Here is a 27,534-nt window from a genome sequence, read left to right on the forward strand (position 1 = left end):
TGTAGAGTGGCTGCTAAAAAAAGAAAAACATACTAGTGCTGTGATAATTGTGTATACATCCGTTAAGTACTAGCAAAACTTGGATTCCAATAATAGGGTAAGCCAAAAGTATAATCTGAAATCAATTCTAGAAGCCCTCCGTTATGTGAACGTAAGGCATTGCTTTTCTGGATCTAGCCACACTCCCATTACTTAAAACAAAGCTCTCTATTCGCTCTTCTAGCTTCTTAAAGAATAAAGATGGAATAAGAACAGGAATATGAAGAAACAGAAATATTATTTTTATAAAACTAAGCAACCAAACAGAATATAAAAGCAGATGTTTTTAATCAAGCAGATCTGTAATAACATCCTAAATCTACTAAAATATTGGAACTACATAATTTTTCCAGTTTAGATAGTATACTAATACCTAAATATTTAGCACTTTCAGATAAAGTAGTTGTTTCTCATTTTCTCTAACTCGGGCACTTGCAGAATAAGCGTCATTCCTAGTTACTTTGATTGATATATCAACCACATAATATCGGATTTTATTTTGATCAAAGCCTTTTTGAAGGAGAAAGATCAGCTATCCTCTATCTCTCTGCACCAGCAGCACCTACTTGAGGGCAAAAAGGAGAGGTAAAATGGGGCATACCGTATCAGTGCCAGTGCTAATGCCCAAATAATGAGTTAATGTTAGGCTGCTGCACACAGTGAGAACAGGCTTTATATTTCGCAGTATCAAAGCTTCTATAAATCTATGGGCAGCTGATGGAACCTCAGAGCTGTCCACAGGTGGTCCCATTTTATGTGGTCTAAACCCTTTTCTGCATTTTAAAGCTGCCATCAAAGGTATTTTATATGTCTTAAAAAAAAATGCACGCCTGTAATTCACAGACGTTTCTCCATTTAGCAATTAGAAATGGACCATTTTGTGTCTAGGTGCACAATGAGTTCCAGCACAGCATTTATATCTTGTTAGCAATATATTTTCAAAAAACTTGTCACTAAATTTTAATACAGATATATTCTGGTATTCGTCTGGTTCCATTGCCTCCCTGCTAGGGTTGCAATTTATGAGGAAGCAAGACCTCACATTTCTTTTGTGGTTTAAGATTCTTGCACCAGAAGGCACTGTCCTAAAAATCCTTTACTTTTTTCGCTCATTTATGAATCACCCATGTTGAGATGCAGTCTGGAAAATTGACAACATTGAAAAACATACAGTGACACAAAAGTATGTAAATACTGGTAATCAGGAGGCCATGATGCAAGTGTCATGTTTAAGCAGGAATTGGCCTTATATAACCCGTCATGTTGTATCCACAGTGTAATTCAATTAGGGAAATCGAATTACTAGGTGGCACTGCAGTGAACCGAGGTGTTCTGTGGTATGATGGGTTAAGGTTCATGTTATGGTAAATAGTGTGGTGGTTACTGCTCCTAGGATGGAGGGGTGAGTGGCGGGTTAGTGCCTCCAGATAGCACTACAGAGCTGAGGGCTAGTACTTCTAACATTCAAAGATGTATAATGCATTATTGCTCACTAGGTACATTGAAGAGCAGTTGCATGTATTGCTCCTAGGTGGTAGTGTAACGTAGTCAGTTCGAGTCTCCATTATTCAGTAGAACGCTGTGGAGTATTGCCTATAGTTTAATCACAGTGTAGTGGCTTAGTGTTTGTACTGTAGGTCCAGTGCAGTGTTGTGGGTTACTTTCTCCAGGGTGCAACCTAGTATTGTTATATTTAGTTTCGGTCTAGTTTTGCATGTTTGTGATCTTGGAATACAGCGCGATGTAGGGAATTAGCAACCCTAAAATTCAGTTCAGTTTAGTGGGATTAATGCCCATAGAATGCTCTATGCTTGGTTAGGTTTTACAGAATGTAGTGTGGTGTTGCATGATAGAATTCTGCAGTGCAGTGAATCATGTTAGTATCATTTAGGTGTCATTTACTATGGTGGAGTCATAGCCCTAGAATGCAGTGTGGTAGAATAGTGCCCATAAAAATCAATCAAAGAGGTGTAATAGGTCAGTGTGTTATATAATTGTTGAACCTGGCCTTTTGCAGGGTTATCCCAAACTACTTGCCTTCTTCCTTCTATTTTTCTGACCCTCCTTCTGTTGGCTTTGGGACTCTGGGCACTTTACCAGTGCTAAAGTGCATATGATCTCTTCTCATAACATGGTATAATTGCTCTACACCTGTTTGGCATATTTAATTTACATGTAAGTCCCTTGTACAGTGGTATCCCATATATCCAGGTCCTGTAAATTAAATGCTACTAGTCGGCCTGCAGCGCTGCTTGTACCACCCACAGTAGTAATCTTCCAAACCTATCTCAGGCTTCTGCCATTGCAGGGCCTGTGTGCACAGTTAACTGTCACTTAAACTGCATTTAAAAGTACTTGCCAAGCCTTAAACTTTCATTTTACTACATTTAGGTCACCCCTAAGGTTGGCCCTAGGTGGCCCTATGGTCAGGGTGCTGTGTAGGTAAAAGGTAGAGCATGTCCCTTTACTGTGTGGCATGTCCTGGTAGTGACAGCCTATTTTCTTTTTCACTACTGGGAGGCCTGCTCCTTCCATAGACTAGCATTGGGAATTCCCTTATATACGTTTAAGTGGCAATTCCTGATCTGAAAGGAGTAGCACTGCCATGTTTAGTATGTTTAGAATGGTAGTGAAAATTCATGCTTACTGGTGTAGGTTGATTTTTTTATTACAATTTTAGAAATTCCACTTTTAGAGAGTGACCATTTCTCTGTGCTTATAACTCAATGTGCTTTGCAGCCTGACTCCAATCCACATCTAGGGCAGAGTGACAGTTACACTTTGTGCATATGTCCCAGACAGCCATCACACAGGAGGGGCTGGGTGCATCTGCATACAATATGATCTTTTTGGAATGAGAGAGGTGGAGCCAGGCGCACTTACATTTGTAGAGACTGGGTCCTGCCCTCACACAAAGGGCTTGTCTACCCCCTACTGATGTCTGGAGCCAGGGCTGTTGTTGAAATCAGGTGTTGTTCACTTCTAAGATTTCTTTTGAAGTCACCTCTACATCAAAGACATTTTGTGTATAAATACGGCTCTGATCCCACATTGGGAGAGAACTTTTGGAACTGGGACTGAATCTCTGTCAGAATGATTGCTAAACTGCACAAATAACTCATCTGGACTGCTCTTCTATTGTTGCCCTGCTGCCTGCTAACTGCTGTGTGGCTTAAGGGACTCACTGGATTGTCCTGCTGCCAGCTGCTCCCTGACATTGGTTCCTAAGACACTACTGTGGGACTACCAGGAGGAACCGCCATCGTTTGTCCTGTGTTGCTGGCCTGCCTGCCCCTTTTGTGCCTCCTTTAGTTCCTCCCAAGGAGCCCAGGGCCAAGAAAGCACTGTGTTACCTCTCTTTGGCCTTTTCCTACAACAAATCATGGTAAGCGCTTCATAGTTTGACTGCCCGTGCATTAGAGCTTATGAGGAGGGCCTTGCTTTGGGACAGTTTCAGCACCTGGTGAGTGCTGTATTTTTTTGGCTCTACTTGAGTGCTTTCCACCTTCATGCCCCTTTTTTTCCCTCACTAGGCATCCTGTGAGCACTTCACATTGTGCCTGCCATTGGTGTGTTGTAAGCACTTCTAGCTTCCTCAAGGAGCGACAGCCTGTTTGTGCTTTCGTCTGCCTGGCTCCCCCAATGGGAGAACTTTGACGTGCAACCTACTGAGGAACCAGGGTCGGGCCTAGGTTCCCTGACTGCCAGATTGGCAAGATGCCTAAGGTGAAAGTGACTGCCACGCTGTGTGGTACTCCACCCAGCATGGCCCTACTCCTGAGCACGGAGAGTAATTGCCGGTGGAGTCATTATTGCAGCCCAGGCTTTGCATTTGAGGGCTCCCCCCCAAACACTGGCCACTTTTTCATGGGACACAGGCGACACTGGAAAGGTACAGGCCAGCAGCTGCACTACTTTTAGGGGGCATAAAAGCATCGCTACCACTTAATCACAGTGGCGGAAACCTCAAGGGAGGTCCCTGAGTGTTGTTAAGGATACCGGTCGTATTCCGGAAACTGGTTACATTACCGTAACTCATGTAATAGGCATACGGATGTTCCTGCGCTTGACTCTCTATAAAAGCACACATCTTGAATCGGCTCACCAGTATAACCGCATTCTTGCTAATAGAAGGCCAGACATTCCTGGATCCATCGTCCCTTGGTGAACTGATGTGTTTAGGGGGGTATTTCTGTGATTTATATACAAGTGATGTTTGCAAATGTATATGTCTACCTCTGACCTATTTCCTGCATTTAATGCCTGAAGTTATATTGTATGTCATTGTGGCCACGTGGGCCGCTGCAAGGTTATGTGGCGCAAAAACAAGAAACAGGGGATAGGTGGGTTTCTTAGCTTCCTTAGCTTTTATTGTCCATGGTCTGAAGGTGTGTACCAAACGTTTGGTTACAATTGTTATATGTCTCTCTCTCTTGCTATCGAGTTCATGCTCAAGTTCATTAAACAAGGAAAACAATAAATCAGGCTTCTTCTTCGGGGACTGTCCAAGTCTTCTGTGGCTCTCCCCGGGTCTGCTTTTCCCTCAGGCCATTGGTAAGGAAGGGAGAAAGAACAAATAAAGGTCGGGTAAATGTACACTCTGTTTATCGGGGTTTTTGTGCTACCATTACCAGACTTAACTGAGGTGTGATAGGGAAGGGGTGTAGGGACCTTTCTTTTCCTAGTACACCCGAGTACCCAAACCTCCCCACCACCCCCACCAAAATGACCCCCTGAACGGTATTCGCCTGAGGCCACAACCCGTCTCCAGGGCCGCCGCGTCAGGACCCGGGGCGTCTTCTCCCTTCGCTGGCCCACCGGGTATGGTCGTAGTGTATAATGCTCCTCCACCTCGGGTAATGTCTGCCTCTCTCTGCTCCTTCTCCGTCTCCCGCACGCCTTCTCCTGAACCACTCCACTCCTGGTCCATCTCCTGCACGCCTTCTCCTGAACCTCTCCACTCCTGGTCTGTCTCCCGCACGCCGTCTCCTCCGATGCTGCTGCGACTGCCGCTGCGAGAGAGGTCGTAGTCCGTCTTTTCTTTTTGGTGCTCCTCCTGCGTAGACGTTGGCCTCGACGTCACAGGACGCTCCTCTTCCTGCCCAGCCACTAGATCGCTGTCTGCCTCTGTAGCCGTTGAGGATGTCGGCTCGACATTCTGCTTCCGGTCCGCCCCTGGCGAGTCCTCCTCACACATCTCCCCCCTTAGGAATGGTCAGTGGGGCCATTCAGTGAAGGGGTTTCTGGATAGATAGTCAGCACAGATTTGTCTGGAGCCTGGTACATGCAGGGGCTGAAATGAGAATGGTTGTAATGCCAAGAACCACCTTAAGATACGTGGATTGGAGTCTTTGTTTCGTACTAGCCAGGTAAGTGGTGCATGATTCGTGAGCACTGTAAATGGTCGTCCCAGTAAATAATACTGAAGAGCCTTGATCGACCATTTAATAGCCAGGCACTCCTTCTCGATTGTGGAATACAACATTTCCTGAGGAAAGAGTTTCCTGCTAATGTACAGAAGAGGTTTGAGATCACCCTGTGAGTCAGGCTGGCAGAGCACGGCCCCTAGACCCAGACCTGAGGCATCAGTTTGTAGAAGGAATGGTTTATGGAAATCAGGGCAGTGTTGTACCGGGGCGGTGCAAATGGCGTGTTTTAGATCCTGAAAGTTTTTTCATGGGTGTCGTTCAAGACGGTTATTCGGGTGGAACAGGCTTTGGTCAAAAGGTTAGTTAGAGGACTGGCCACTGAGGAGAAATTGGGGATAAAACGTTGGTAATACCCGAGGAATCCCAGGAAGGAGCGTATGTCACGTTTGGTTTTGGGGGCAGGCAGCGTTTAGATAGCCTCAATTTTGCTCATTTGGGGTTTAATAAGACCTTTTGTGATTGTGTATCCAAGGTATTGTATAGAATCAGTGAACAGTAGGGACTTTTTGGGGTTTATTTTGAGGCCAGCTTCTTGAATAGCAGAAAATACAGCAGCCAAGTGTTGTAAGTGCTCCGTCCAGCTTTAACTAAAGACAACTATGTCGTCTAAATAGGCGGCAGCATATTCAGTATGGGGTTTTAACAAACGAAGAAACAATGTTATCCTGAGCACTCAATGAATATCTTAATCCAGAATAGAAAAGGGTTCAGGTGGGTGCCCTCGCCGTCGCACGTAGCCCAACGTGCCTTAGAAACAATCAAGTGATGAGGATAGAGGCCTAACCTCGAGACTGGGCACCAAATTCACAATGAAAAGCAATGTTTTCTCTTAGAAGTTCATAAGTCTTTATTCAATTCCTCTGAATTTCAATTATACATCTCTTCCAACGTTATATTGTGTGATTCATCAACATAATAGTCGTCTTATGTCGAACTTTGTTCAATATATAAATCCACTTGGTAACAACACCCAATGCATTTCGGGTCGTACAAGAACATGACCCTTCGTCAGGGGTCTGCAATAAATGGAAATCAAACAGGACCAAAGTTAGTCACTCACAGGGATAATCAACTAAAGAACTACGTGCCATGAACTCACAATCACCGGAGTAAAGGCGGAAGGTTGAAGAAAGGTGGTGCTGAATAGTAAATTGCCAACGTCCCAAAAGAAAGTCATCGCTATGCTTAAAATCAGAAATTAACCAATCTATGAGCGGGAAGGCGCTCCACCTCAGTGTTAAAAAAGAACCCAGGGTTCCGCAGGCAATATACAATAACGCATTTTAAGTGATAAGCCATAAACACTTACGAGAAAATGAACGCGTCCGCGCTTCCGTGGATTCAAAGGGTTGTGCACAAACTAGCTACAGTGAATCTAATAGGGTGCACAACCCTTTGAATCCACGGAAGCGCGGACGCGTTCATTTTCTCGTAAGTGTTTATGGCTTATCACTTAAAATGCGTTATTCCGCCTTTACTCCGGTGATTGTGAGTTCATGGCACGTAGTTCACACAATATAACGTTGGAAGAGATGTATAATTGAAAATCAGAGGAATTGAATAAAGACTTATGAACTTCTAAGAGAAAACATTGCTTTTCATTGTGAATTTGGTGCCCAGTCTCGAGGTTAGGCCTCTATCCTCATCACTTGATTGTTTTAACAAACGATCCATTAATCGTTGGAAGGTCGCTGGTGCCCCATGAAGGCCAAAAGAAAGTACCTTAAACTGATACAGGCCAGAAGGAGTGGCAAAAGCGGTTTCTCTCTGGCCTGTGGTATTAGGGGTATTTGCCAGTATCCTTTGGTAAGGTCTAGCGTAGACATGTACTTAGCGTTCCCCAGCCGTTTTAATAATTCATCAATACGTGGCATTGGGTAAGAATCAAACTTAGTAATGCTGTTTACTTGGCGAAAATCTATACGAAAACGAAGACTCCCGTCTGGTTTTGGAACTATTACAATCGGAGAGCACCAGATGCTTGTGGATGGTTCAATGATGTGTGAGTTTAGCATTGTTGTTACTTTCTTCTCTACAGCCTCCCTACGGGCGGCAGGGATGCGATACGGTTTCTGTTTTACTATGGTGGGAGTCAAGGAAATGATATCATGGTGTACCAACATAGTTAACCCTGGGGTGGAAGAGAAAAGACCGGGAAACTGTTCTAACATGGTCTGCAGTTGGGACTGTTGTTCGGGAGACAATATGTCTCCTGTGGGGGGGGTTCTGTTGGGATTCTTGAGTACCCACTGTAGGGATGTCTAAGGGCCTTTCCATACTAACGGTTAGGACTGAGCTTCCAGCTTCATTGGGCTCCATGGCGTCTTCCCATTTTTTTTGTAGATTTATGTGATAAATCTGTTTGCCCCCAGGTTGATGGGGCAGTAAGACGCTGTAAGTGACTGGGGACATTTTCTTTTCGATGACATAGGGACCTTGCCATTTTGTCAACAGCTTAGTATCTGATGACGGAAGTAAAAGAAGTACCTTTTCTCCTGGTTTGAACTCTCCCAACTGGCTGTTCCTATCGTAGTATCATTTCTGAGAGGTCTGCGTCTTTTCCATGTTCTCATGGACTAGTCCCCAAATCCTCGTGACTGCTGACTTCAAATCAGCGGCATATTTTGTTAGTGGTTGTCCCTCTTCCTCCTCACCGTCCCACTGTTCAGCAGCCATGTCTAGCAGGGTTCGCGGTTTGAGCCCAAACAATATTTTGAATGGGGAATAGCCGGTTGATCTCTGTTCATGGGTTCTTATGGCAAAGAGGATCAGTGGTAGTTTATGATCCCAGACCCTCCCTGTGTCTGAAATTACTTTGTGCAGCATGGCTTTTATGGTTTTATTATAGCGCTCAACCAGACCATTGGTTTGCTGATGGTAGACAGAAGTGCGGAGTTGTCGGACACCCAAGATGGTGCAGACCTGAGCCATAACACGGGACATAAAAGGAGTTTCCTGGTCAGTAAGGATCTCCGACGGAAAACCCACCTGGGAAAAGAACGATACCATGGCCCTGGCAATAGCCGGGGTGGTCATTGTGGACAAGGGGAATGCTTCCGGATATCTACTTGCATAGTCTACAATGACTAATATGTATTTGTGTCCTCTGGCCGAGGGTGGGAGTGGACCCACTATATCGATGCCAACCCTTTTAAAAGGGATACTGATAATAGGCAAAGGGTATAGAGGAGCTTTATTTACACCTTCAGGGTTTATATACTGGCATCTCACACAGGCTGCGCAATTTTTCGCCACATCCTTATATACTCCCGGCCAAAAGAATTTCTCCAGGAGATAAAGAAGGGTATTTTCTTTCCCATAGTGTCCTCCCCCGGTTGGTTATGTGCCAGCTGTAATACATGGTTGCGAAAAGGAAGGGGTACCAGTAGCTGTGTTTTGGGGTATGTCCCCCCTTTCATGGCTCTATACAACAACCCCTTTTTTACAAAGAAATAGAGTCCTACTTGTTCCGGCTCTATCTCTTTTACTTTGTTCCAGGCATGCTTCAGTGTGTCATCTTTCTCCCTGAGCTGATCGGAAGCTGACCGGTGCTGAGTCGGTAGGATCTGTGGTGGAAAAAGGGAAGGCATAATAGGAAGATTGTATATAGTTCTTTTTATCTTTTCTTTTTTCATTCTTGCTTTTCCTGTCTTTTCCTACTGTCCCGTCTAGGTCACTATCATGAAAAGGGGCATCAGATAACCACGTCATATCTCTTTATTTTGTCTCATCTAGGTAGTGTTCAAACTTGGGGTGGTCAGTGCCTATTATTACTGCTTCGGTAGGGAGGGAATAACCCCTACTCTTCATATTTGTGGGTCATGTAGGATCTCCATCAGGGCTTCTGCTATGGGATATGGTCTGGTGTCCCCATGTACACAAGTAACATGGACCTGTTCGTTTTCTTTGATTTGAAGTTGGGCTATCAACTGTCTGTCGACCACGGTCACATGACATCCAGTGTCCAACAGGGGATAGGTGGGTTTCTTAGCTTCCTTAGCTTTTATTGTCCATAGTCTGAAGGTGTGTACCAAACATTTAGTTATGATTGTTATATGTCTCTCTCTCTTGCTACCGAGTTCAAGCTCAATTTCATTAAACAAGGAAAACAATAAATCAGGCTTCTTCTTCGGGGACTGTCCGAGTCTTCTGTGGCTCTCATGGGGTCTGCTTTTCCCTCAGGCCGTTAGGTAAGGAAGAGAGAAAGAACAAATAAAGGTTGGGTAAATGTCCACTCTGTTTATCGGGGTTTTTGTGCTACCGTCACCAGATTTAACTGAGGTGTGATAGGGAAGAGGTGTAGGGACCTTTCTTTTCCTAGTACACCCGAGTGCCCTATTTCCCCAAACATCCCCACCACCCCACCAAAATATCCCCCATAACAGTTCTCACCTCAGGCCACGACCCGTCTCCAGGGCCGCGGTGTCAGGACCCGGGGCGTCTTCTCCCTTCGCTGGCCCGCCGGGTATGGTCGTAGTGTATAATGCTCCTCCACCTCGGGTACCATCTTCCTCCACCTCTCTCCGCTCCTTCTCCATCTCCTGCACGCCTTCTCCTGAACCGCTCCACTCCTGGTCTGTCTCCCGCACACCTTCTCCTGAACCGCTCCACTCCTGGTCCGTCTCCCGCACGCCGTCTCCTCCAATGCTGCTGCGACTGCCGCTGCGGGAGAGGTCGTAGTCCGTCTTCCCTTTTTGGTGCTCTTCCTGCGTAGACGTTGGCATCGACATCACAGGACGCTCCTCTTCCTGCCCAGCCACTAGAGCGCTGTCTGCCTCTGTAGCCATCGAGGGTGTCGGCTCGACATTCCGCTTCCGGTCCGCCCCTGGCGAGTCCTCCTCACAGTCATTTTGATTCTGGTCAGTATAACGAATACTACTTCAGTATTTGCATAATATGCACAATAATTTTATTTCATGATGTTTTACAACATATAAGAATTTTATATATATGGCCCTTAGTGTAATGTTCGACAATTGCCTAGTTGGCAAAGTAATTATTGAGTCATGTTGTTTTGGGGTCTATGTGTTATGTATAGGCTGTGGGGTTTTAGGTTTAAACCTATAATAACTGATAAAACCCCACTGAAAGAGAAATAACCCTCACCAGTGAAAACATATAAACACTGAAAAAACACCTGTACAACCACAAACTAAATGCCATTCAAAGAAAGTAAAAGGAGTGAGTCATTTTTTTTCTTCCTGAAGGGGCCAATACAATCTAACTTTGTTATACAAGCTAGCAGTAAGAAGGACTGGCCAACATTATTCTGCTTGAGTTTTGATTTTTAGGGATGCCACTATAATATTGTTTCTTCTTCCTTTTGTTTGTTTCAGTTTTTGTGGTCTTTGGTCTAAAGATGCAGAGTTTAGAAGCATGTTTTAGGTCTCTTTTAATTAATTTATAAACCGTTGAGCATCAGGAAATATCAAAATCATATTTGATATTTTGGCTGCGTTTGATTCTTTCACAGATAGGTAAAATGGCTGGTTTCATAGGAATCTTTCCTAATATGTGTCATCACATTTACCCACAGAGAATGGGTAAAAACCCTTAACACATCAGCCCACAGTTTCTAGTGGGTCAGTATTGATAGTAGGAGAATTGCCAACACCTCAGGCTTTAAACATTCAACGCAAGGTATAGGGCAAGTATATGTATAAAGAGCGCTATCACCAAGCATCTGGGATAGTAGTGAAAACATGACACTAGACTTTTGGAAAACATGGAATGCAGTGTCATTTGGAATGCTCTTCAAAAAAAAGTTTTTTCCAAGTTCAACAAAGATTGGAGTGATATTGTTTGTATTTCCAGTGATTCAGCTACGTATATGAAAAAGTTGTGTGATGACCTGCCAAAATTGATACCCGAGCTGAACTAATCCCCTGTAGGAGATCCTTGCTAAATGGTGTGCTGAAAGCATCTTTACATTCTTCAGAGTTAGTGAGGGATGCTGTTTACTTTTTAGTCCATTCTGGAACACTGTTTTCTTATGCACAGGAACTAAAAGGCAAATATTTATCATTTCTTGCTTTGTGTGGCATCAAAGAGGCATCCCAACTGTGTCCTTTAGCTGAATGTTCTCAGTTCAAGAGGCTATGAATGCTATATTATCCATGTGGCAATTGTTTACCGAATTTTGGCTGAGTGATGATGCCAAAGGCAAGAAATGTGAGGATCTTTGGTCGCATATTTATAGTGATGTCAAAAAAAGTACACTCTACTGCATTATTAAATTCTTACAGGAAAACATAACTGCTGTAGTGAACATGATAAAAAAACTAGAGTCTGAAAAAACCCTTGTCTGCCTAGTGTTCAGCATAATTGGTGTAGATGTGAAACATATTCTAGAGAGTAGGCATAGCGGCACCTTTAGTTACTTTAGCACTGCAACATGTTCCATGTTAGAGTGCTTGCCACTTGGTAAGCAAAGCAATATTGAAGAGCAATTCAGGAACATTTATTTTACAATGTATGAGAAATGGCTTGCAATGATGCATAGAAATGTCCCTTCACCACCAATGGCATTTGAAGTCAATGACATCTAACTGTGGTACTCTGTACAAGTTCTAGATCCCTTCAGTAAAGTGGACAAGCGCCAGCTCAATGCAAATGTTGCAGAACCTGCCATGAGAATCGAAATGTTCAAGTGCACCAGTATTGGCATGGAAAGCTATGTCAGTGGCCAGAGTTAACAAATTGTGTACTGGCTGTCTTGGCGTTGCCCATCTCAATTGCCAATGTTGAGAGGGCCTTTTTACAGACGTTTACATGGAAGGAAAGAGCAAGCACACATACCCAAAGACTCACTGAAGAAGTATTGTATGGTGTACTACAATAAGTTTAATTTGCAAAAATCTATTTGGACCTCATATACAATATACTTAACTGTCTATATACCATGTTCTATCAGTGTAGAAAGCAAGCAATAATAAAAGCAAAACATTCCATAAACACCGGAAAAACACTTTTTTGGGTGTTTATAGTGGCGCGCAAATATGTAACCACTGATAACAACTGTTTTTTAAGGTATTGAAATCACTGAAAAAACCCCACCAGAATCTACCAAAAATAGAAACTGAAAACAGGAAAGCCTAGTTATGTACAATGTACTACAGTATTTTTCTATAACCATGTTTGGAGTCTCTTTTGTGGTGTACCTAGGGCCTTATTTACTATGTTTTCATGCAGCGCAGTGCAGCAGCCATAAATGATGAACTGCTTAGAAGGAGAGTGCGACAATTTTTTTGAAAAGTGGCACTCTCCTCCCCTCTCCCTATCACCGGTGATGAAATCAGCTGCTGTGCTTCACGTCGACACCTTTGTGCCATGGTGCACGGGTGTCTCCATGAGTGTAGCATAGGTTTTGTACTGGAAGGGTATCCTTTCAGGACAAAATACCATGCACAGACTGACTTCAACCCTTTACCGGGGTTGTACGTGTGCTGTACAGTGCAGCACATGTACACAGTCAGAAATAGAAGGAGAATTTAAAGCAGTTCTCCTTTCTTGTGCCTACTATAAAAGGATGTAGTTTTCTGATGCTAAACCCTGTCTTATATGTTTAGTAAATTGGGTTTAACGTCAGAAACCTTGGGGGGTTGCATGGGAATGCCCGTGCACCCTCCAAGGTACCCCTCCCTTGGCACTAAGTAATGCAAAGCAGGGCTATGCACTACTTCACTTTTCCTTTGCATTGTTTCCAGTGCTAAACAAGTTTAGTGCTGGAATGTAAATTGGAAAATACAATTGTGCCACTTTGCGTCACTTTTGCGTAAAATCTTAGTAAATCTCCCCCCCAAAATGTTACCAGTGTGAGTGTGTTGTGCAAATGTAGTGCCAGAGGCACTCCTATGGTTTGAAACCGAGTGAGGACCATTGACTACCATCATTTTAGTTGACTTTTGGTGTTTTATCTTAACCCTAGCTGAATGTACGTCATGCATATGCCTTGTTTCCCTTGAAGATTTCTTTCGTATCTCTTACAGTTTTAAAGTGGGAGCTGTCACAGAGTAGAACAGCTTGCAAAGAATAGAACATGTGGGATGTGCATTTGAAAGCATGAGATAAAGAGGTGTGGAATGTACTTCTTAGTCTCAAAGTGCAGTGTTTTGAGCAGTGTTGCTCAAATGTGCATTGTGTTATACATTGACAGATGAAGTATGTGATGCTATAGGCAGTGGTGCAAAAATGTGCATTGTGTTGTACATTTGGAAGAATTATGAATTTCTCACTATTGGCTTTGATATGGTAAGGTAAGGTAAAATTCTTTATTGTTCGATTATTTAAAATCTTACAATATTTCCAATACAAAAACATATGCCTAATAACAATACAATAAAAGCAATTATATCCTTAAAAGTTCGTTAAAATTTCATTAAAGTCATTTTTTCTAATTTATTTACCCAGTTTTGTAATTACTATCTTTAAGAACCTTACAAAGGCAGCGTTCATGATTATATCATTTGAATGAAGACAGTTTTTCAGTGCCTGCCAGCATGTCCTTATTCCACGTATATTAAATTGCAATTTAAGTAGTGTGCATCTTTCATTACGGAGTTCAGGACAGATACATAAGAGGTGGACAATATTCTCTTCACCACTTTTACAAAGTCTACACAATGTGCTACTGTTAGTTTTTTTCTACGGAGGGAGGTGACTAAGGCCCGGTAGAATTCCAAATCTTTCTCTTACGAGACATTGTTTACATTTTTCAGACCAGGGTATCTCCTAGTATTCTTGTATCTTCTTTTTTTGATATCCATTTATTACTGACCACAAATGCTTTCTTTTTGCCAGCGTATCTTTGTCACTTACAAGTGATAGGTGATTTGTTGTTTGATGTACTATTTTTTTAAACAATCCATTGTTTATCATATTATTCCAAGTTGGCATAAGTCCAAACTCTTCTATTGCCTCATTTAGATACTTCCATGCAAGTGACTTCATATTCTTATTTATTTCTTGCCAAAGAAGCTGAGGTATATGATTATCATGGTCGTTTTTTAGACTATACCACGTTTTGATAAATTGGCCTTTTCTTGCAAAATATTGGTTATTTAGACCGAATTCCAATTTAATTTGTGCTGGTGAAGCATTATTTGGAAGATAAAAGAGAGATTTATATGTTTTGGAAAGTACCTTGTTTATTATTTCCGCATCCATCCCCATTAATGCCTCACTACCGTATGCTATGGTTGGGAGCAATTTAGCCCCTATAATTTTCAAAAGCGGCCGATAGGTTAGATTTCCAAGCGATTTCTGTGCTATCTTGAATGCTACAGTTAGCGAGTTAGCTTTTCTTTGTATGTCTAGTTTTTGTAGATGGTAATTTCCCTTCAGGTCAAATAGTACACCCAAATACCTGTACACTTCTACTTGTTCCAGTTGGGTGTTTTCAATATACCATTTAGTTTTTTTGTCTCAACTTTATAATCCTAGTGACCACCATGATTTTTGTTTTGGTTTCATTAATTTCCATTCCATTTTCATTAGCATACAAGATTGTTCGGTTAGTTAAACACTGAAAGCCAATTTTAGTATGACTTAAAAGGATGGCGTCATCTGCATACATTAGATTAGATATCAGTTTGCCCCCTAGTTTCGGAGGATGTGCATTCAGCTCGTCCAGATGTCCTGATAGATCTCCCAGGAATTGATTAAAAAGGAGTGGGGCCAACACACATCCCTGTTTTAGCCCTTCTAGTGCTGGAATCTCCTTTGTTAATGATTGGCCGTCCCCCATCCTTACTCTTACCCAGGTTTAACTGTATAACAATTTAATCAATCTTAATAGTTCAATTGGAATATCTTTTTCCAAGAGTTTTTTCCACAATATATTTCTTTGAACACAGTCAAAAGCAGATTTGAAATCTACAAAACATAGATACAAGGGCTGTTTAACTCTGAGTGACTTTTCAATTATTAATGATAACGCCATAATGTTTGTCATTGTTCCAAGCCCCTTAATAAAACCAGTTTGATTCAATGGCAAGATCTTGTTTTCTATTACCCATTCATTTAGTTTAATTAATAGTACTCCAGCAAAGAGCTTGGCATCTGTATCTTGGAGGGTGATAAGTCTATAGTTTTCTGCAAGCGCCCAATTTCCTTTCTTGTATATTGGGGAGATTAAGGATCCTCACCAGGACTCAGGGATATTACCTGCCTCTATGACTTCTTTAAATACCTTTACCAAGTAGATTGACCATAAATCTGGGTTTTCTTCATAAAGGGCAAACGGTATCCCGTTGGGACCTGGTGCCCCATTTTTCTGCTTCTTTATTAGTTTTGCTAGTGGATCTTTTTGTATTTCAAATTGTTCTTGCATCTCATCCCTAGGAATGGTAGTTAGTTGTGTTTTCGTGATGTTTGATGTTGCTTCATTACGATTTAGATGTTTTCCTAGAAATGTAACCCATTCTTGCTCAGTTAAAGTTGATGAAACTACCAATTTGATCGGCCTTACTAATGTGTTTATGATTTTCCAAAATTATCTTGCATTTGTTTGTTTGCTTGCATGAAATAATTTTGACTACATTTCCTGTTTCGCTTGATATTTTCCATTCCATATTAGTTTCCTCAGCTGTTGATTTAATATTTTTAGTTTGATTAGGATTTTCTCTTTAGCACTTGTATTTTTTATTTGTCTTCTTATCCTATTGCAAGTTCTTTTTAACTTCGTTATTGTGTACGGGAGATTTATGTATGAGTCCTTTTCTTCTCGTTTTTCTTTTACATTACTTTTGTTGCATATATCTTGAGTTTGAGGTTTCACTAATTTCTTAGGAAAATTCACCCACCGTTCAACTGCTGTTTCCGTTGGATTTTCATTGAAGCAACTCTCTATAATGTTCTGGATTTGTTCATTCATCCTATCCTTATTCAGATTGGTCCAGATAAGTTTTTTATAATTTATCGTTCCAGTATACCCCGACACAGTATGGTATGGTTGGTTAATGTTGCTTCTAATATTGGTGGTTATTATCTGCTGGCAATGGTCACTATCTCAAACTTTAACTAACCTATATGAGTTTATATTTTGAAATATATTGAGTGATACCATTGTATAATCAATCCTAGTGCTTGCATTATGTGAGATGTATGTATATGCTGGGGGAGTATCCTCTTTAAATCAGCCATTAAGGATTCGCAATCCCAGCGCTTCTATATCCTTAATGAATGTTACAGCAATTTTGTTACGTGCCTGGTTAGTCATGACACCTAGGTGCTGCTGTTGAGGAATTAACCACTGAAGGTCTTGTGTTTGTGAAGCATCATCCCTTATTAATGGTACTAATAAGTTAAGGTTAAAATCCCCAGTCAGTCATCACATAGTCCACTAATGGATTCTCCAGCATATGTTCCAACAAGATACTGTTAAGAGTTGCACATATAGTTGCTCTACTTGTTTTTGTTGGATGGATATATACATTGATCATAATTAATGACCTCTTCTTTTGTTCAGTTGTTTTATAATTCAGTTAGACTATAAGAATGTTTTTACTATTAGATACCAGTTGCTCATGATCAGCCTGTATGCTACTGGAAATAAAGGTTGCTAGCCCCCCACTCGGATGACCATACTTATGAGTTTTGTTTGCATTTTCATATTATCCTACATAACCATCCATTATAAAAGGGTGTGTTTCCCAGGTTTCCTGGAGGAATAAAATGTGACATGAGAAGGGTATAGAGCTTATATGTGCATTGGAGAGCTTTGTCCCTACTCCATTTATGTTCCATGAACACATTGTCATCTCGGTTATTTTTGCTCGGGGATTGTATTGTTATTCCTTCATTGATCTACATTGCTATGAAGAGCCTGTGCAATCCATTTTTAATTTATTCCTGAAGTGGTTTCTATTATGGTACCTGGTGATACCACTCTTGGGGCCAGATGTAGGAGCCCCAATACAGGTCAGAAACGGACGAATTTGGCCGTTACCGACCGGTATTAGGGTTTCCAGATGTAGGGGGCCTATGTTTTACCGATTCTGTAAAGTTATAGAATCGGTACATTTACAGAATCGGTAAAATACCGAATCGGTATATTTACAGATTCGGAAAAACCACATGTAGGTGGCTCTCCTAAGAGTGCCACAGGCCCTTAAAAATCGGTATTTTACCACCCAATCCTATTGGGTGGTAAAATACCGAATTCAGGTGTGCATGCACATCTGTGCATGCACACCTGTGCAATGTGACAAACAGACATGCCCTTAGGGCATGTCTATGTGCCACATGGCACACAAGTCCGGAATTGGGGTGCTAGAGGGTGTCAAAGTGACACCCCCTGCACCCTTGCAGGATTCGGTATTTACCGATTCTGTAAATACCGAATCTGTATTTCCCATTGATTCCTATGGGCTTCAAGGCCCATAGGAATCAATGGGAAATACAGATTCGGTATTTACAGAATCGGTAAATACCGACTCTTACAGATTCAGTAATTTTTTACCTACATCTGCCTCCTTCCAATTTACCGACTCTTAAAATACCGAATCGGTATGAGTCAGTATTTAAGAGTCGGTAAATCGGATTTACCTACATCTGGCCCTTGGTGTGCTGATAGATCTACCCCGGGCATTCCTTTGCCTTAGGCTTTGATATGCCCTCATGTCATCTTGAATTCTGACTCTGCCTTGCTAGAGCTTTTTGCGAGCACAGGCAGACCCCCAGTGTACTCAAGTTGTTTCGGTTATTCACATTCAAGGTTGCTTTGTATTTGGAGTGGAGATTGTTGAATGTACCGCCGGAGACTTTCATAAGCTTCGTTAAGATAAAGGCTGGAACATGTGAGAAAGCAGAAGGAACTTGTGAACTCCTCTTACCCTGGAATGCTTGCATGTAAGTTTATTTGGCACACAGGGAAGGCCTCTCTGAACCTTCTATTGTGCTTTGAGACTATAAAGCTGTGGGTTGTTGACTTAGAGACCGGGATTGTTTTGGAGACTGAATGGGGATGGAAGCACCTACTTCGGTACAGCAGAACCCCGGTTTGCTGAGGCTCTTAAACCCGGCTGTTAACCCTCCAGTCTAGAGTGGGCTAAGATGCAGTGTTTGCAACCGGTGAGGTGATTTGTTTTTGATTGTTGCCATTGTGATGTGTGGCTGTTTGCGTGCATATTCAGTTTCCAGTGGCCATAACAGTTATTGGGATGCATGACTGACAGTATGCACCTTAAGTTTCCAGTGCCTATAATCATCTGAGGTGTTTTCTTTGAGTATTGAATTTGTGATGTGTGAGTTACTCTTTGTGCACATCCAAGTTAATCATCTGATGTATTTAGTGTATATATATCTTTCTGATTTCTTGCAGAACGTCCATTATGTATATATATATATATATATATATATATATATATATAAAGATATATTACCTACTGGCGGTCGCTAGTAGGTAGTTATAGTTAGGACCTATTATCCATAGGAAATCCACACCATTCTATTCCCAATAACTTTGGCGCCAATTGATGAATCTTTGCAAAATGTTCCCAACTTTTGGCCAGGTCTGGTCCGCTCCTATCCTGAAAGTTTCACTGTGATTCGTCTAGTGGGGGCCGAGAAAAAAGGGGGGTCCCAAAACATGTTTTCCCCATGCAATTTCCCCTAGGACCTTTAGCCACAGCTACAGTCCGAATGGCTGAATGGAATTACGCCAAATTTGGCAAAGAGGTAGTACTTAGTTCAGATTTGTGCCTTTTGCTTAAATGGTGTCAATCTGTTCAGAGAAAATCACAGTTAAAATCATTTATATATCTATAGGCTCAGTGTATAAGCGGAGTCTGCGCGCAGCGTCATCGCACCATAAGCGCACCCTTCCGATCATGCGCTGAATGCTAATTGGCGGTCAAGTGGTTGTCAAAATTCAAATCTAAGAACTGTTAGCAGCCATTTTGTGCCTCAGTAGAAGCGAGGCTGAGGAAGTCAGTGGAATATGTGTGCAAAACATAGAAAGGAGGCAGGGCAGAAACATTTTTACCCTCTAGAGCTGCTTAGGGGGTGCGTGTAGGGTGCGCAGATTCTGCTGTAAATAAATAAAATAAAACCAAACTTTTTTTATAATTAGCCCCCGGGTGGGCTAAATACCGGGGGCAAAATTATTACATTTTATGGCCAGACCTGGGTATCGTCATCCCACGTGGCTAAAAAAAAATGGTGAGGGGAGGGGTCCAAGGTCCCCAAAGCCGCAGGGACCACCACCCCCAGGGGCTTTATGTATTGTGGGAGGGGGACTTTATGGCCCCCCTCCTGGAGTACACAAGGGCCCTGTTACCCCCAGGACTACAAAAAAATGGTTGGGGGGATGCAAGGTCTCCAAAGCCTCAGGGACCACCATTCCTCTGGGCCTTATGTATTGTGGGAGGCCGGCTCCTGCAGTGTCCCAGGGTGTTGATCCTGCCCTCCCATAGCAAGGAAATCTGTTCTCTCTTTCAAAATCTAAATCAGATTGCTTTTCCACATGGGGAGCTGCATGTTAGTAGCTCCCCCTGTGGAAAAGCAATGCCGGCTGCCAAATGCGTTGAAGTTGTGTACCAAAGGCGCTGGAGTCACGCACCCTACAGATTATGAGTCTTGCATCTTGCGCGCACACACCAGGGGGCCGTACTGAGCACTGCGCTGGGTGCGCAACTTCTAATTTTACCGTAAAAAACATAGCCCCTATCTGTAATTTCTAATATCCCCGGGGACCCTATACCCCTGGTCTTATAAAAAATGTTGAGGACCGTGGGGGGAGCCACAATGCCCCCACGGTCCCGCCAGCTCCCCGCGTTCTTCGGGAGCCGGCATTGCTTTTCCACATGGGGAGATGCTAACTTGCATGTGCAAAAGCAATCCGGTTTGGATTTTGAAAGTGAGAACAGATTTCACTGCTCTGTCTTTCAAAATGCAAACCAAGTTTGCTATGGGAGGGCGGGAACCGCAAGACTCCGGCCCTCTCATAGCAAACAGCATTGTACCGGGGGTAGGCACCCCGGGACACTGCAGGAGCCGGCCCTGGGGGGTGGAGGTCCCCAGGGCCCTAGAGGGCTCCAGGCCCACTCCAACCAATTTATTTTATAGCCCTGGGGGGGTGGCTCCCACTGTTGCATAGCAAACAGCAATGTTGAGAAAATCTTTCGGAAAGATAACAAAGGATTTTAAATTCCATTTTCGGCGTTTTTGTTGTAGGTTGCAGCCGTTAAAGCGGCGACAATTTTAACGCTGTGTTTGTAAATATGCCTCTAACTTTTGTAATGTCGACAATCTTGTCTCCCATTTAAATAGGCACAAATTATTTTTTGAAGTGCATTGTGAATCTTGAAACAACACTGTCTAATTGTGATTGATAAAGAATTGAAAGAGTTGTGTACTTCTTTTGCTCGTGATGTGCATAGGGGCAGATTTACAAGTTAATTGCGTTACTCTTGCATCATTTTTAAGATGGGAAAAGTGACGCGAAGGTGGCTCAAGGGGCTTGTAAATCTGCTACACAGTGTTCTGTCCTACTTTGCTTTCCTTTCTGTCATGTAGAGGATCCTGCGTAAATATAACGGTTTCTGTACAGCCAGTACCTTTCAACCCTACCCCCAAACTGCTTACTGCCTTTTACAATAGTAACAGTTCATGAAACACTTAAGGGAGCACAGTTAGAAGCTCACCACACTATGTTGCTAATCGAAACAGTTTCTGTGCTGGAGTTTTAAAAGTTTTCCATATGAACCATTAGTCAGAAAAGAAGTCAGTTGAAAACATAATAAAAATATTAGCGGGGGTTCTCTGGGGCCCCCATAGTTCTGGGGCTTCACTCATTTTGGGAGAGGGGTGCGGTAGGCTGGGAAAACAACAATGCGGCTTTTCTAATATAATGTAGAATAATGTTTATTTATGAGGCAGTGTTCACTTTTGTTATGGATAGAGTCACTTTGTTACAGGACATTTATTAATATGTATGACTGCGTGTTCTGTATGTGTGTGTGGAACAAATTTAACGTTTAATTGGCTAACAACAAGCTTAATGTTCATTGGGTGTGAACTATTGAAAGTAGAAGTGTTTTCTGCAATTCACTTCTGCTCCAGAGAGTAGCAAGGACATCTAATTGGCTTACATGTTTTAAGGATGACTTTCCTGAGCTTTCTGTTGGTTTGTTACGAACTATTGAAAGTAGAAGTGTTGCCAGCCATTTACTTCCACTCTGCGGAGTAGGAGGGACATCTGATTTGCTGATGTGCTCCAAGGAGGACTTTCCCAAGCTTAATGTTGATTGGCTGTAAACTGTTGAAAGTAGAAGTGTTGTCAGCAATTTCTTCCCTCTATGCGGAGTATTAGGAACATTTAATTGGGTAACGTGTTCCAAGCAGGACCTTACAAAGCTTAATGTTCATTGGCTATGAAGCATTAAAAGTAGAAGTTTTGGCAGACATTCCTTCCTCCTCTGCGGAACAACATGGACATTTTATTGGCTAAAGTTTTTCGAGCACAAGTTTGCTCCGTATTTGGTGGGAATGGTTCACTGTTGTCAGTGCTTTTGTGACGCACTTCCAATGGAGTATGGGAAAAGAAAGTAGTAGATGGAAGGTTAAGAACACTATTAACTCTGTACAGTGGACACAAGGTGGTGGAGAGCGATTATCAAGGTAAAAATTGTTTTTATATGTTTTAAGGGCAATTTATATAATTGCCGTGTGGTGTACAAATCACGGCGGAAAAATGACGGTGTCTTGCGGTGTTTTTTTAATCAATTTTACGGGTGGGATACTTCCCAGGAGCACTATTTACTTATAATGTGGTGTTTACTTTTCTGATGGGGAGGTGTGGTTGCTCAGCAAAAATGTCAGTCTAGGTTTGAAACAGTTTTTATTTAGCAAATACAAATAATCTTTCTTCAGAAACTGACGCTGTATATATGAAAGGGGTGACAATTAAAAATGCAATTTCAGAAAATATCAGTTAAGCGCGGCCATACCCTCCATTTTTTCTGCTATAGTGTGTAAAAGTGTTGCCCCATATTCTTGATAATGTGAGAGGGCATCAGTTACTTTCAGATAAAGTAGAATAGAAGTGCTACAACAAAATCTCCCGCAATACATTATCTGAGGTCAGGAGAACAAGTAAAAAACTGTTAAATACAAGTGACTTCATATTACATTGAAATGTATGCATTATTATTTTTCAAATTCGTATTCTGTAGAATTCAGGAACGTTCTGTCATAGTGCTTAGAGGTTGCACACTGTTCCGCTAACAAATCACATACTCACTTAAGAATATATAGGATGATACTATTATAATATACAGAACTGGTCCTATATATTCTTTAGGGAGAAGGTGAATAGAAACCGCAAATGAGAAGATGACATTCAGAAATGTAGGGTTTATCAAATATTTAAAGTAACAAGGCTATATTTTTTACTAAATATAGTCCCTGAAACAAAGATCTGATCAAGTATGTTCTAATGTTTCATAATCTGTCTTACAGATGGAGCCAAAAAATCTCCTATTCCTCTTCTGTAACAATAGGACAATCTATTACAATATAATGATTGATACCATCGTTACAGTAAACAGAAAAGGAAAATAAAGTTATCTATTTAACAGAACATTCATAACGAAATACTTTTGAGCTGTAATTATTTTCTGAGCTTCTTTTCTCCGGGAGGTCAAAAAGTTCTTTGTGGCGACGGGTCACAAACTCATCTGAGATTATGACTGCGAAATTTATAACATGTATATATTCACAGTATATGATCAAAAGGGGGGAACAGACTAAAAACTAGAAGCTGGTGACGTTGCTTATATATCTTTACTCTTTGTGATGACGGGTCATGAACTCCACTGAGATTAGCATAACTGTTAATATTATAATATACATATTAACAGTATATAATCCCTAGGGGAAAACACACTAACAACCGGAAGGTGGTGACGTTGATTGTAAATGTTTAGGGTCTGAACCGACGGGTCACCAACACCTCTGAAGTGAATTACAGTGTCAATAATATAATATAGAAAGTCACACTGTAGTAGCTGAAAGGAGCCAGAAAAGGAGCAATGTTTGTTGTAATCTATCTGTTTCTGAAAACAAGCTGCTGATGTTACAGATCAAAAGTGAAAAACATGCAATAACACTTTTTTCTAGATGTAAATGTTTAAATATAGCCACAAATTATAACTATCTACTATGCCATAATGAAACAACTTACATCTCCGGAACATGTTTGTTAACGCAAAACAAGAATCCGATGCTAGAAAAGGGAACCTGCATCACAGATTGGCGACGCAGAAATAACTCGCGAAAACGAAACTAATCTCACAATAGGTACGGTTTATATAGTTTTTGGTTGTTTAGTAGTCTATGAAAGGAAGATTCGGCTCTGCCAATGTAGTTGTCACTTTTTACAGTTTACACGTGCTCACGTTTGAACTGTTTTACTTGTGTACGTGTTGGGAAAAGTTACAAACTGTGAAGCTGTAAAGGTTTTGATTTCCATAGTAACACGTATAAGGTCCTTATTATCTACATACGTTGGAGAGTTTAAAAAGTGTTACCAGGGAAAACTGTGTCCTTTGCATTCTCATGATTAAAAACATCTAAAGAGACAATATAAAAAAAATAGTGTTTACAATAGAAGAAAAAAAAGAACATATTAATATTTATTATCACTATGCTTTTAAATTAAAAAAAATGCCTGCATTTGTAAAGCGTAAAGCTACCCCTGGAAAGGTGTGCCGGCGTTTGGGGCGTTGGGAAGATTAAGCAAGGTGTTACCTACAGTGAGATAGTGGTGGGCTAAGATGCTGATGGACTTTGGAATCGGACTGTGAACGCTGTTCTTGAAAGTTAGGTATTATAGGTGCTGCGTCATACTTTTACCACACTTATATGTTAATTACTGCTAATTAAGTTGAACATTTTCTTAAATTATAAGTAGGGCTCCTTGATTTATGTTTTTATTGATTTTTACAGATAAATACAGACAGAAAAGTATTTTCCTCTCTGTTTTTATTTTAAAGTGTGGGTAAATAGGGAAATTGGGTTATTTTTTGAGTGTTTGTAAATGCTGTCAATGATGAGTAGTAGGACAATAGGTCTCTTGGTCTAAAAGTAAAAGGGTAAAAACAATAAAAGACTTTTAGTAAACAGCCTTAAAGAGCAATATATATCTTCGTATAAGAAAACTTGCACATTTTAATATGAAGGTGGTGTATAGTTTATCATCTAAGAGTGTTTACATGAGTGAAAAGGGTCTGTCTTTCAGCCATGAGTGCATATTTATCAGTAAAAATTCGAAGTATATATTGGTAAATACACATACAATTATTAGGTTATACTAAGGAATTATCTTTTTAAAAACCTTTGAAATTCACTGAAAAAAACATAGGTTTCAGGGGTGTTATAGTTAGCTGGACATTTTACTCATACAAAACCATTGAAATTCCTCCGTTATAGTTAGTTGTACTAAGTATAACTTGCGTGCCCGCAATCCACTGCTGATGATGTCACATATTACATCATTCATGACATGGTCAGGGACATCACTGATGACATCACTGATGACATCTCAAATCACAATCTGATGAATTAGCATCCCAAGGATGTAGTGCAGCATGTTCATAAAATGCACCTTGATGGTAGCCGTGAATAGTTTCACTCATGTTTTTTAATTAATTTATTTGTTAAGGTATTTTGATAAGATCGGCCAAGTTGTATTGTGGAGACAAAGTGGGAAATTGTGGTCCAATAGGTGCAGTCATGGTGTATTCTATAGAGTTGTGATTCTAATGCTAAAGGTTTTTTTTGGCTTTTTGCCTGAGTATGTTACTTACATAAGTGTGCCCTGTAGGGGTACTACCCTTACGTCGTACTTTGTGTACAAATAAATTGATGTTTTAAAACTCAATTGAATGGGTTATATCTATATTCCCGGTGCATTGTATAACTACCTAAACCTCTGTTTAGGGACCCTTGCTCCTCACATCACTTTTAGAAAGTTGGCATTTCTCTGCTCTTAAGGTTTTGTGTGGCTCCAGCCTGACTCCAATACAGGTCTGATGTGGGTGACAGCTTGGCTTTGATCATTGACTCCAGAAAGCCACACACAAAGGAAGGTTAGGTGTTTCTGAGTGCCCATCTGCATCATGATAACTCATCCTAGGCAGGATGAAAGGGAGGAGCTGACCCACCTGCATAGTTCAGTGTTCTTTCACCACACAAAGGGGTGATTACCTCCTGTAGTGAGTCTGGAGTCAGAGCTATGAAGAAAGGATCTCTGTGCACCTCAAAGACCCTTCTCTGAAGTCACCCCCCACTTCAAAGTCACAACTGGGTATAAGTATTGGGTCTCTGACCCCACCAAATTGCACACTTCTGGACCTGTAAAGAAACCCTGTCAGGAAGAAGGAATGCTGTCAGCTACAAGGACTGTCACTGTGCTGGACTACTGAACTGAAAGAAATTATTTCCTGATATGCTGCCCTGCTGCCTGCTACCCTTTGCCCATGCTGAGGAAGAAATGGACTCACCTTGAACCCAGAGTGATCTCCACGGGCATGTTGGCTTGCCACCTGTTTTTGCGACTCAGGGATATCAAAGTCTCACCACCTGCTCATGTGCATGGTTCAATCGAAGTAGACCTAGGTGCTTCCTCTAGTAAAACCAGTGCATCTCCTGTTTGCAGGAAACAGAACCGATGCAACATTGTTGTTGCGGGAGCAGGTTCAGCACATCACAATCTGAATCAGCTTTAAGAAAAGCCACATCAGAACTGCTGCATCATCACCGCTGCAGTGTGGGAAGATTGACGCAACTCTACGACTACCTGGAGAAACCTACCACATCATCCACAGAACCAACGCCTCTTGGTGTGGTGCATCGCCTTCAGAACCGGCGCATCCCCACCACAGCTTGAGGGAAATCGACAGAGCACTCGCTGCACCCCAATTTCTCACTGTTGCGACAAGGATCAAGGTACTTTGTTCAGCGGGCCTCGCGGGGCTCCTGCATCCATCCCGCGCTCCATCTCGGTGGGCCTGAACTCTTGACTTTTACCACGGTTCAACGCAACAAGATAACTCTCATAGGCGCTTATTGCTTCTAAGCATTAATTTTGCATGCAATCTTTATAATTAATATCTCGACTTCTACTCATTGGAATTTTGCCATTTTGGTCTTGTTTTATTTATAACATCATATTTTTTTCCTAAACTGGAGTCCTTTTGTGGTGTTTTCACTGTTTTACTATTTGAAGTGTTGCACAGATAATATACACATTGCCTCTTAAGTTAAGCCTGCCTGCTCTGTTCCAAGCTACCGGAGGATAAGCAAAGGTTAGTTTAAGGTGTGTACCTGACTTACCCTTACTGAGATTATGGTTCCTGCTTGGACAGGGTGATTACCTTTTCCAGCCAGAAACCCAAGTTCTAACACGGCGCATTATGAGTTCTTTCCTTGGTGAGGCTGCATCCCTCTAACATGGATCCTTTGAGATTTAAAAGGTTTCATAGATGTTTCACATGCACTTCCCAGGAGTTCTAGTAACAAGTGTTCTGCACTCCCAGTGTTTTGCCTCAAATCTTATCCTACCTGAATTTGACACAGCAAACTGTCCTAGATTCCAAGGGAGGATAACATGGATGGCCAGACTAACTAAGTATTTGAGGCTGATGATAATATAAACTAAGGGCGCAAGGAGGTCATTTAGAATATCACAGAGATCCTGTCCTACAAAACTCCTGGTTTTTCCACTCTGATTATAGTCGGGAGAAGTGCTGTGTTTACACCAGCACAGCCTCCGCTGGCTGCGCCTGTGTTAATCTCTGATCGGCTCCCTTCACTCAATCATCTGCAGAGGAGCTAAGATCATACAGTATGCACACCATTAGCTGGAAACCCTTGCAAGATTCTAGCTTATTGTTGGCAGCTTTGTGCAAAAATCCAGTATGGGATGTGAAACCTAATCAAGACATCAGCAGCAGCCTCAGAAGCTTTGGGACATATTTATGAGCCCAGTTGCATTGTGCTTGCACTACGCAACATGGTACAAGCATGAAGCAACCCAAAAATGTCATTTATGAAGCCACGCCAC

This window comes from Lissotriton vulgaris, chromosome 9, assembly GCF_964263255.1.
Source record: "Lissotriton vulgaris chromosome 9, aLisVul1.2, whole genome shotgun sequence".
Taxonomy (NCBI): domain Eukaryota; kingdom Metazoa; phylum Chordata; class Amphibia; order Caudata; family Salamandridae; genus Lissotriton; species Lissotriton vulgaris.